This window comes from Mus caroli, chromosome 1 (assembly GCF_900094665.2).
Source record: "Mus caroli chromosome 1, CAROLI_EIJ_v1.1, whole genome shotgun sequence".
NCBI lineage: Eukaryota > Metazoa > Chordata > Mammalia > Rodentia > Muridae > Mus > Mus caroli.
Window position 1 is genome coordinate 68,215,272 of NC_034570.1, and position 9,854 is coordinate 68,225,125.

Consider the following 9,854-nt stretch of genomic DNA (forward strand, 5'->3'; position numbering starts at 1 on the left):
GGCTGGCCTCGAACTCAGAAATCCGCCTGCCTCTGCCTCCCAAGTGCTGGGATTAAAGGCGTGCGCCACCACGCCCGGCTTTTCATATCCTCTTGTCAGTTTCTTCAGAAAAACTTTTTGGAATTTTGATAAGAATTGTCAACTTCACTTCATAGTGAGACTTCTGATTTATGAATGTGTTATATCTCTTTGTAGGTTTACATCTATTTTTAGCAGTTTCTGTATTTTTTATTGTGTACTTTTACTTTATTGTTAAAAGTTATTCCTAAGTCTGGGCACAGTGATAATCTTTACTTAGAGTAAGGCAGAAGACTAGCTTGAACCCAGGAGATTGAATCTAGCCTGAGCAACACAGCAAGACCTTTGCCAACCCAAAAGAAACCATAAAACCCAAAAGGAACCTAGGTGATTTAATGCTATCATCTAGGTGATGATGCTGTAGATGAAATTGTTTATTTGCATGTGTGATACCAGAGATTACAGCCAGAGACTGTGCATTAGCTAGGTGCTCACTCTACCATGTAACTGTGGCTAGTTTTGGTTTGGTTTGATTTTTACAGACAGAGTCTGATGTACCCACATTGACCTTGAATAGAGAATAATATTTAAAAATTTTTTTTAGATTTGTAAATTGTTTTATGTGTATGATTGTTTTGCCTGCATGTGTGCTTGCATACCATGTGCATACCTAGTACCCAGAATTGGTCAGGAGAGGGAGTGGACTATCCTGGGACTGGAGTTATAGTTATGAGTTACTTGTGGGTTCTGGAAATGGAACGCAGAGTTTCCAAGAAGTACTTTTAACTGTTGAGCCAACTCCCCATCCCGGAGATTAATCTGAACTCCAGATCTTCCTCCCTCCATCTCAGACCACAGGTAAGAGCCACTGTTCTGTTTATGTGGTACTGCAAATTGAACCTTGGGTTTGCATGCTAGGCAGGCACTCTTACCAGCTGATCCCCACATTAGCCTTTGAGAAAAAAACAGGACAGGCAAGCTGAAAGTCTTGGCAACTGCCAGGAGGAAAGAGATGGAGAAGAAGAAATAGCAATGCTTTTGAGTACAAGAAACCAGGCAGATTGTCTTTGTCAGGGTTTTACTGCTATGAACAGACACCATATTCAAGGCAAGGCTTATAAAGGACAGCATTTAATTGGGGCTGGCTTACAGGTTCAGAGGTTCAGTCCATTTTTATCATGGCAGGAACATGATAGCATCCAGGCAGGCATGGTGCAGGAGGAGCTGAGAGTTCTACCTCCTCATCTGAAGGCTGCTAGCAGAATACTGACTTCCAGGCAGCTTGAACTAGGGTCTTAAAGCCCACACCCACAGTGTCACACCTACTCCAACAGGGCCACATTTTCTGATAGTGGCACTCCTTGGGCAGGGCATATACAAACAACCACAGGTGTAGCAATGGAAGTCAAGGAGTAGCTGCATGGGGTGAGGCTTAAGGTTTTGTTTGTTTTTTCTGGGCCTGAGGGAAATGGCTCAGTGGGTAAAAAGAAGTACTTGCCATTCCAGTGTGAACTTGAAGTGTGAGTTTGAGTTGCAGAAGTCATAGGAAAGCCAGAGGCAGTAGCTCAGGTTTCAGTAATCCCAGTTCCTACAGGGAGGTAGGAAGTAGAGACAGGAGAATCCCTAGGAGTTTGCAGATATCTAGCATAGGCAACAAAATCCAAGAGCTCTTGTATTGAAAAAAGTAGAAGCTGACGTCCATATACATGTCGTTGAATGCATGTGTCTTCATCCACACAAATGCACATACATACACATACATAATGAATTTTAAAAGTGTTATGTTGTTTTTATGTATCAGTCTTGTACCCTTTAGCCTTACTAAACTTGCTTCTTCATTCTAGTAGATTTTCTCTTGTAGATTTCTTGATATTTCATAGACCTCTTATAGACTTTCTATTATTATTTACAATTATTTTGTGCATGTGCAAGTAAGCATGTTCTGTGATGCCCGTGTGGAAGTCAGGGCACCTTGTAGGAGTTGGATTCCTTCCTTCCATGTGGGTCCTGGCTTTGAACTTGGGTGGTCTTCAAGCTTGGCAGCAAGAGCTTTCATCCTCTGAATCATTAGCTACCCTGATTCTACTGCCCCAGAAATTATTTGTTCCTTTCGGTTTGTATTTGATTTCCTTTTGCCTTCCAGTACAGAGTTGACTAACACTGACAAGTAGCCATCCTTGCTTCCTTCCCAGTGTTCCCAGGAAAGCACCCATTGTCTCACTATTAGTTTGATGGGTGTTCTGGGATCTTTTGATGTTCCTGTCAGTTGTAGAATAGCACCACTTTTTGGTTTACCTTTCTCTTCCCTTTTCTGGTGGCACCAAGTGTTCTAGCCTGTGTCTTGCTTTTCCTGACACAGGTCTAGAATCAGCCACTTTTATATAGCTCTGACTCCTTTTTTTAACAGATGGTGTTTAGAAGCCAAAGTCTAGGCAGTAGTTGAGTAAAGGTTGCTTTTAAAACTCGTATACAAGCCGGGCGTGGTGGCTCACGCCTTTAATCCCAGAGGCAGAGGCAGGCGGATTTCTGAGTTCGAGGCCAGCCTGGTCTACAGAGTGAGTGCCAGGACAGCCAGAGCTACACAGAGAAACCCTGTCTCAAAAAANAAAAAAAAAAAAAAAAAAAAAAAAAAAAAAAAAAAAAAAAAAAAAAACTCGTATACAATGTTTCAGTAATCGTAAGTATCTAATTATAAAAACCAGTAAGACCCAGAAGCAAGAGAACAGAAAGGGGTTTAGTTTACCATATAACTCCTAGCATGATTATTTTTAATTTTTACATTTACATTTTATCAACTTGTTTATTTGTTGTGTGCACATGTATGTATGCATCTATATACACATATCAAGGTGTGTATGAGGAGGTCAGAGGAAAATAAGGGAGAATCCGTTTTCTGCTTCCTTCATGTGGGTACTGGGGATGGAACGCAGGTCATCAGGCTTGGTGGCAAGCACTTTTACTTACTGAACTATTTAACCTGTCTGGTATGTTTTAATGGAAAATTGTTTGTAACTGAAGAATATAAGGATTAGCTGTATAATAAATGTTACAAAAGCTCCCAAAAAGCAATTATGTCTTTTTGGTTGTTTTGAGACAGTCTTACTTTTTAGTTTAGACTTACCTGACTACATATCCCAGACTGGTCTAGAACTTGAGGCTGTCCTCCTGCCTCAGCCTTCCAAGTGCTTGGGATTATAGCCTGAACCACTATCCTACCCAGTTCCAGTGATGTCTTTATAGAGGGACATTATTTGTCCTGGTTGATTTTGAAATTTTTTTAAAGATTTATTTATTTATTTATTTTATGTATATGAACTATAGCTGTCTTCAGACAAACCAGAAGAGGGCATCGGATCCCATTACAGATGGCTGTGAGCCACCATGTGGTTGTTGGAAATTGAACTCAGGACCCCTAGAAGAGCAGTCAAGTACTCTTTTTTATTTATTTATTTATTTATTTATTTATTTATTTATTTATTTATTTATTTAATGTAAGTACACTGTAGCTGTCTTCAGATATTCCAGAATAGGGCATCAGATCTCATTACGGATGGTTGTGAGCCACCATGTGGTTGCTGGGATTTGAACTCAGGACCTTCAGAAGAGCAGTCGGTGCTCTTAACCGCTGAGCCATCTCTCCAGCCCAATTTTTGAAATTTCTAGTGGAATAATTATTACCTGTTCCTTGTATTTTTCTCCTTTCATGGAAGCTTATAAAAAGGCTGAGGGGGAAAGATGGGGGTCTCTGGGTACTGTCCTAGTTAGCTTTAGATTGCTGTGATAAAATATCATGAACAAAACCAATTTAGGGTCGATAGGGTTTATTTCATCTTAATCTATAGTCCATCTTGCAGGGAAGTCAAGACAAGAACTCAAAACAGGAACCAGTGACAGGAACTGAAACAGAGACTGTGGTGAAGTGCTGCTTACTTTCCTGACATGTGCTCCATGGCTTCTCAGCTTCCTTTCTTACACATCCAGGCCTCCTGCCCACAGTGGGCCATATCCTCCCACATCATACTTAAGAACATGCCCCGCAGACTTGCCTATGGCCGATCTCGTGGAGGCATTTTCTCAGTTGAGGTTCCCTCTTCCCAGGTGATTCTAGCTTGTGTCTATTTAGTCAACAAAAACCAAACCAAATAAACAAGGGACAGGTATCAACATAAAGATAGTAACTACCATGCTGCCAGTGTTCATTGTGGGTCAGGTACTATGCTAGTCTAAAATTCAGAACCCTTTGCCTCTCTAATGCTAGGGTTATGGGTGTGCTGTCATTCTCATTGGTACACCGTGCTTCCATGTGTCTTCTGCTCAGTAGGGTTATGGTATTTCCTCTTTCCTTTCTTTCCCAGAATACTGCAACTGTGAGGCCTATTACTGAAAGTGATTAATTGCTGAGCCCTGGATGTGATGAACTGCTGACTGGTGCTTGGCAGGCACTCCTGTGAGGTGGTGGCTGCTGATGCAGCGTGGTTGGGAAGAGGAAGAGCGCCCAGGAGACTCGGGAGACTTCACACAAGTAATGCATGGTTTTGTTTGCAATATCAAACAAAGCAGGCGTCTCGAAGTGAATTATCACACAATGTCCCCCTTATCTTCTTCCCCTGCTCAGTCCTTCATCCCATCCCTCTGCACAGGATGACTTGCCACTGACAATGGAGGGTATACTATGGATTTACACAAGTAGATTTAGATGCCTTGAGAGTGTCCAAGATCCTTCCCTGGACTACTACTACTGTGCTCTCAATAAACTTTCCTTTCAGCTGGACAGTTTCCTGTTTGGATCTCTATGGACAAAAACAGACTTGTTTTCTTTTAAACCTGAACTTGCAAGATTGTAGCTCAGCTCAGTGTTGTACACCCTCTTCCTCTTAGATCACCGAGTTCCTCAAGAATAATATATAGGAACAAGAATCATGTAATTTTATTGACTCTTTAAAATGTTAGATTATTCAAACTGCTATTTTCCAGGTAAGATCACTTTATTGGCTCCCTTTTGCAAGGTGCTGATTTGGAGGATCAGGCAGTGTTGAATCATTTGGTTATAGACAGAGACAATAAGTATACCTTTGCCTGTCTTTGTGTGTGTGTGTGTGTGTGTGTGTGTGTATGTATGTATGGGGGGGGGGTTAAAAGTATGCAAATTGGGCTGGAGAGATGGCTCAGCGGTTAGGAGCACTGACTGCTCTTCCAGAGGTCCTGAGTTCAAATCCCAGCAACCACATGGTGACTCACAACCATCTGTAATGAGATCTGACGCCCTCTTCTAGTGTGTCTGAAGTCAGTGTACTTATGTATAATAATAAATAAATCTTTTTTAAAAGTATGCAAATTAAATGAAAATAATAGAGTTTATGGAAAATTCTGTTTTTAAAGTTACATATATATGACTCTTTTGCCTGCACATACATCCATGTGCGGCTGGTGCCCATGGAGCCAGAAGAAGGCGACAGATCCCCTGGGAGTGGATTAAGATGGAGGCAGAAGAAGGCGACAGATCCCCTGGGAGTGGATTAAGATGGCTGTGAGCGATCATTTGGGTGCTGGGAGTTGAACCTAGATTTGTCTGAAAGAGTAGCTAGTGCTTTCAATCACTGAACTATCTCTCTAGCTTAACTTGCTTCTATGAAACGACTTAAGTTGACTAATCTTATGAAAGAGTAGCTAGTGCTTTCAATCACTGAACTATCTCTCTAGCTTAACTTGCTTCTATGAAACGACTTAAGTTGACTAATCTTTTTTTTTTAAGATTTATTTATTTAATGTATAGGAGTATACTGTAGCTGTACAGATGGTTGTGAGCCTTCATGTGGTTGTTGGGAATTGAATTTTTAGGACCTCTGCTTGCTCTAGTTGGCCTTGTTTGCTCCAGTCAACTCCGCTCGCTCAGTCCCTGACTGCTCCGGCCCAAAGATTTATTTATTATGATACATAAGTACACTGTAGCTGTCTTCAGATGCACCAGAAGAGGGTGTCAGATCTCATTATGGGTGATTGTAAGCCACCATGTGGTTGCTGGGATTTGAACTTGGGGCCTTCAGAAGAGCAGTCAGAGCTCTGACCTGTTGAGCCATCTTGCCAGTCCCCAAGTTGACTAATCTTAAACACTTTTATGTGTATGAGTTTGCCTACATGTATGTATGTACATCTTGCATTTGCCAAGTTTTTTGTTTGTTGTTGTTTGTTTCTTTTGAGACAGGATCTCACAATGTCCTAGGTGGCCTGGAGTTCACTATGTAGACTGGGCTGTCCTGGAATTTATAGAGCTCTGCCTCCCAAGAGCTGAGTTTAAAGACAAGTGCACCGTGCCAGGCTAAATTGGGTATTTGTCTTTGTTTTGAGACTATATAGCTCTAACTGGTTTGGAACTCAGTATGTAGACCAGGCTAGCCTTGAACTCAGAGCAGCCTGCCTCCTGAATTCAGGCATTAAAGTTGTGTCACTACCACATCTACCTAAATTGGATATTGTGAAATAAGACTTCTACCAATGGTCTGTGTGTGGCCTTCCTCCCTGTTCTTTTTCCCTTGGTAGCTCATCCTAAGTTTTGCTTGAGAGAAAGTCATTCTGTTCCATGGGTTCTATAAGCATACAGATAGATACATAGAAGATGTCTTTACAGTATCCTTAAAAATTTAAGGGGGTGCTAGGAAAAAAATGTGAGAAGTAACACTGAGTATCTGAAGTCAAGAGAATACTTCAGAGGATAGGCTGACCCAGTAGAAAGCTGTCTTGTGAGGATCTGCTGTCTTTATGGTCTGGGTACCAGGCATTATTTGCCTATATTGATTTTGACCTGATGACAGAACTCATCAGTCTTTGTTATTTTGTTTTGTTTGTTTTCGAGACAGGGTTTTTCTGTATAGTCCTGGCTGTCCTGGAACTCACTCTGTAGACCAGGTTGGCCTGGAACTCAGAAATCCGCCTGCCTCTGCCTTCCAAATGCTGGGATTAAAGGCTTGTGCCACCACGCCCGGCTCTGTTATTTTGTTTTGTTTTGAGACAGTATCTCTGTGTAGGGCCTGGTTGTCCTGGAATTTAACTGTGTAGATAGACTAGGCTGTCCTCAACTCACAGAGTTCTACCTGCCTCTGCTTTCTGGAGTACTGGGATTAAAGGTGTGCACGACCACACCCAGCTAGAATTCAGCCTTTTTAGTGTGTTAGCTTTTGAAACTATTCAAACTGATTTGGAAATAATTTGATTTAGACTGCCTCAAACTTTTTTTAAGTTTGGCATTGCATTCCTCTCGGCACTGGGCATCCCATAGGAAAATGTGAGCTGTAGCAGTGGTGGGGATGGAGGATGCAGGCTGCTTGAATATCACCACTACATTTCTGCTTCCGAGGACAATGAGTTTTGGTTTCCTTAGGAATTTCCACAAAGAGAAGTTGCTTTTAGCAACTATCATTTGCTTGTCTGAGTCAGAAACTGCTTGTGAACTGAAGCCGTATCGAGGCAGCTCTGCGGTACTGTTTTGGACTTGTACTATTTACTTTGTGTTCCTGTAGTCTACAAAGTAGATAACACGGCAAATATGTCTTTGCCTGACTCTTCATGACACCGCATGTTAACCAACCCTGGACAGCACTTAGGAGTTGTGGAGCTCTTTCATGGTTAAAGAAACCATCTCCCCACCCTGGTCCTTGCATACACTTAAAGATATATAACCGGGGCTAGAGAGATGGCTCAGCAGTTAAGAGCACTGACTGTTCTTCCAGAGGTCTTGAGATCAATTCCCAGCAACCACGTGGTGGCTCACAACCATCTGTAAGGATGCACTCTTCTGGTGTGTGTCTGAAGACAGCTGCAGTGTACTCATATAAATAAAAATAAATCTTTAAAGATATATAACCTTCCCCATGTTGTTACCTTACATACCCTTACGAGAGAAGAGAAGGAGGAGTGGAAATGATAATCTCAGAGACACGAGTGCTGGTATCCCATCAGTTAGAAGAGAACTCACCTCCCTTAGTCACCCACATGGGAGCTAACACACACCATCTGGAATAAAACTACCCTTAGACTTTAAGGGGATGGGATTTTATCCTTAGGCTCTTTCTTCCTTAGTTGTATTAAAAGACAAGTCATCTGGGTGTAGTGGCACATGCCTTTAATCCTAGATCTTGGGAGGCCAAGGCAGACAGATGTATGAGGGCTAGAGGTTGTCCTGGTCTACATAATGAGTTTCAGAATTGCCAAAGCTGTATAGTGAGACTCCGTCAAAAAACAAACCAAAGAACAAACCAGCTGGTGTCTGAGTGTCAGGCGAATGTGTTCTGTGCTCCTGGCACACATGATTACCTGGTAGGATGCAGAGAGGAAATTGCGCAGTGGTTCTCTCTGACAGCTGTGGAGGAAGGTGGGACTATCTGTGGTATTAATAAGGAATGTATGGAATGGTTTTGATGTTTCATTCATGAAGGCTTAGACTAGAACTTAGAAAGCATAGAGATGAATGTGAAGTCATTAGTGAGGTTGCTCTTTAGGGCGTATTGGCCTTAGGTTTCATTTCCTTAGCTCCTGTGTCCTATTGCTTTGGTGTATCTATTGTGTTGCATTGGTAGGGTAAGATGTGGGTTCCTGAAAGAGGACTGAGTTAAATTGTTAGCCTTTTGAGTGTATCCAGCATTCATTCATGCATATGGGAAGTCTTACAAAGTCAAAGTGACTCCTTCAGTGTTAGTCTTCTCTGTTGTACGTATCCAGGGTGATTGTCCCTCATACAGTTCCCATGTTTGGACTTGGTAGAGGTGCACTTTTGTCTTTTCTTTTTGAGGACATTGATCTCAATACTGTTTTTAGCATTCACAGTGTTTTTTCACTCAGCCTCATTTTGTTGTGTTGTACCTGTCTGTATTCTTGAAAGAACTCCCTGTGGGTCAGCATTTGCGGGGAAGGAAGGTAATGTCATATGGCTTCTTCAGGTTCTTTGTTGGTATTTTCCTAGAAGTTGTAGACTAGAATCTTGGTTCTTGGACAGTACTCTGATCTGAATTCTGTCTGTTGCCTTGTAAATAGACAGGTGTGAGTTATTTCCCTGTGGGCGTGGTCATGTAGGTATACACCTTTCCCTCCAACTTTGAAAACTAGATAATGTTTTGTGAGTTTATTTAGAGATTGACCATACTGAAGAAATTGCTGTGAAACAAGGCAGGTTCCCCGCTCCAGAGAGCAGCCAACTAGAGTCTGGGCCCTGGGGTGAAAGCTGCTCCACTCTTGCTGCCTTTCTCTTTTGCTTCCTTATTTCTCTGTTTCATTATGGCTGCTGAGAGTAAAGTCCCTGGGCGTAAGATAGTGTTAGTGTTTAGTTCCATCTGCCTTCCTGTTGTCCCACCAGAATATGGTTTGGAACTTAGTAGTCTAGTAGTCTGCAGGGTTAACAAGATTCTTGAAGAGATGAACTTGCTGTGTCTGCTCTGTTTCTGTCTGAACTTTTTCTTTCTTTTTTTTAAGGCTCAAAGTAAAGGTAAAAATAGTTGAGAGCTGAAACACAGAATAATAGAGCAGATGTGTTCTTGAACAGCCTTTGAGCTTTCTGACCGAATCATTTGAGAAAGGAGTACAGACTGGTCTTTGCCACTTTCAGACCTGCCTTATTAGGTTAGGTACAAAAGGTCAAGTCTGGGGTGGAGATAGACAGCCTTTTTTTTCTTTTCTTTTTCTTTTTTTTAAAACTATATACTTGCCGGGCGTGGTGGCGCACGCCTTTAATCCCAGCACTCGGGAGGCAGAGGCAGGCGAATTTCTGAGTTTGAGGCCAGCCTGGTCTACAGAGTGAGTTCCAGGACAGCCAGGGGCTACACAGAGAAACCCTGTCTCAAAAAACCAAA

At 42.0% G+C, this 9,854-nt stretch overlaps 1 protein-coding gene across 2 annotated transcripts in view; it reads left to right on the forward strand.

Annotated features, from left to right (window-relative positions):
- The window catches only part of Ttll4 (tubulin tyrosine ligase like 4), a 40,837-nt gene that overhangs the window by 7,042 nt on the left and 23,941 nt on the right, over nucleotides 1-9,854 (forward strand). The window contains exon 2 of one of the 2 annotated variants that reach the window (XM_021159530.2): nucleotides 4,374-4,540. The exons of the other annotated variant lie outside the window; for it this stretch is intronic. The gene's annotated coding sequence lies outside the window, so the exon portion shown is untranslated. The remainder of the gene's footprint in view (nucleotides 1-4,373; nucleotides 4,541-9,854) is intronic. 2 annotated transcript variants of the gene reach the window in all.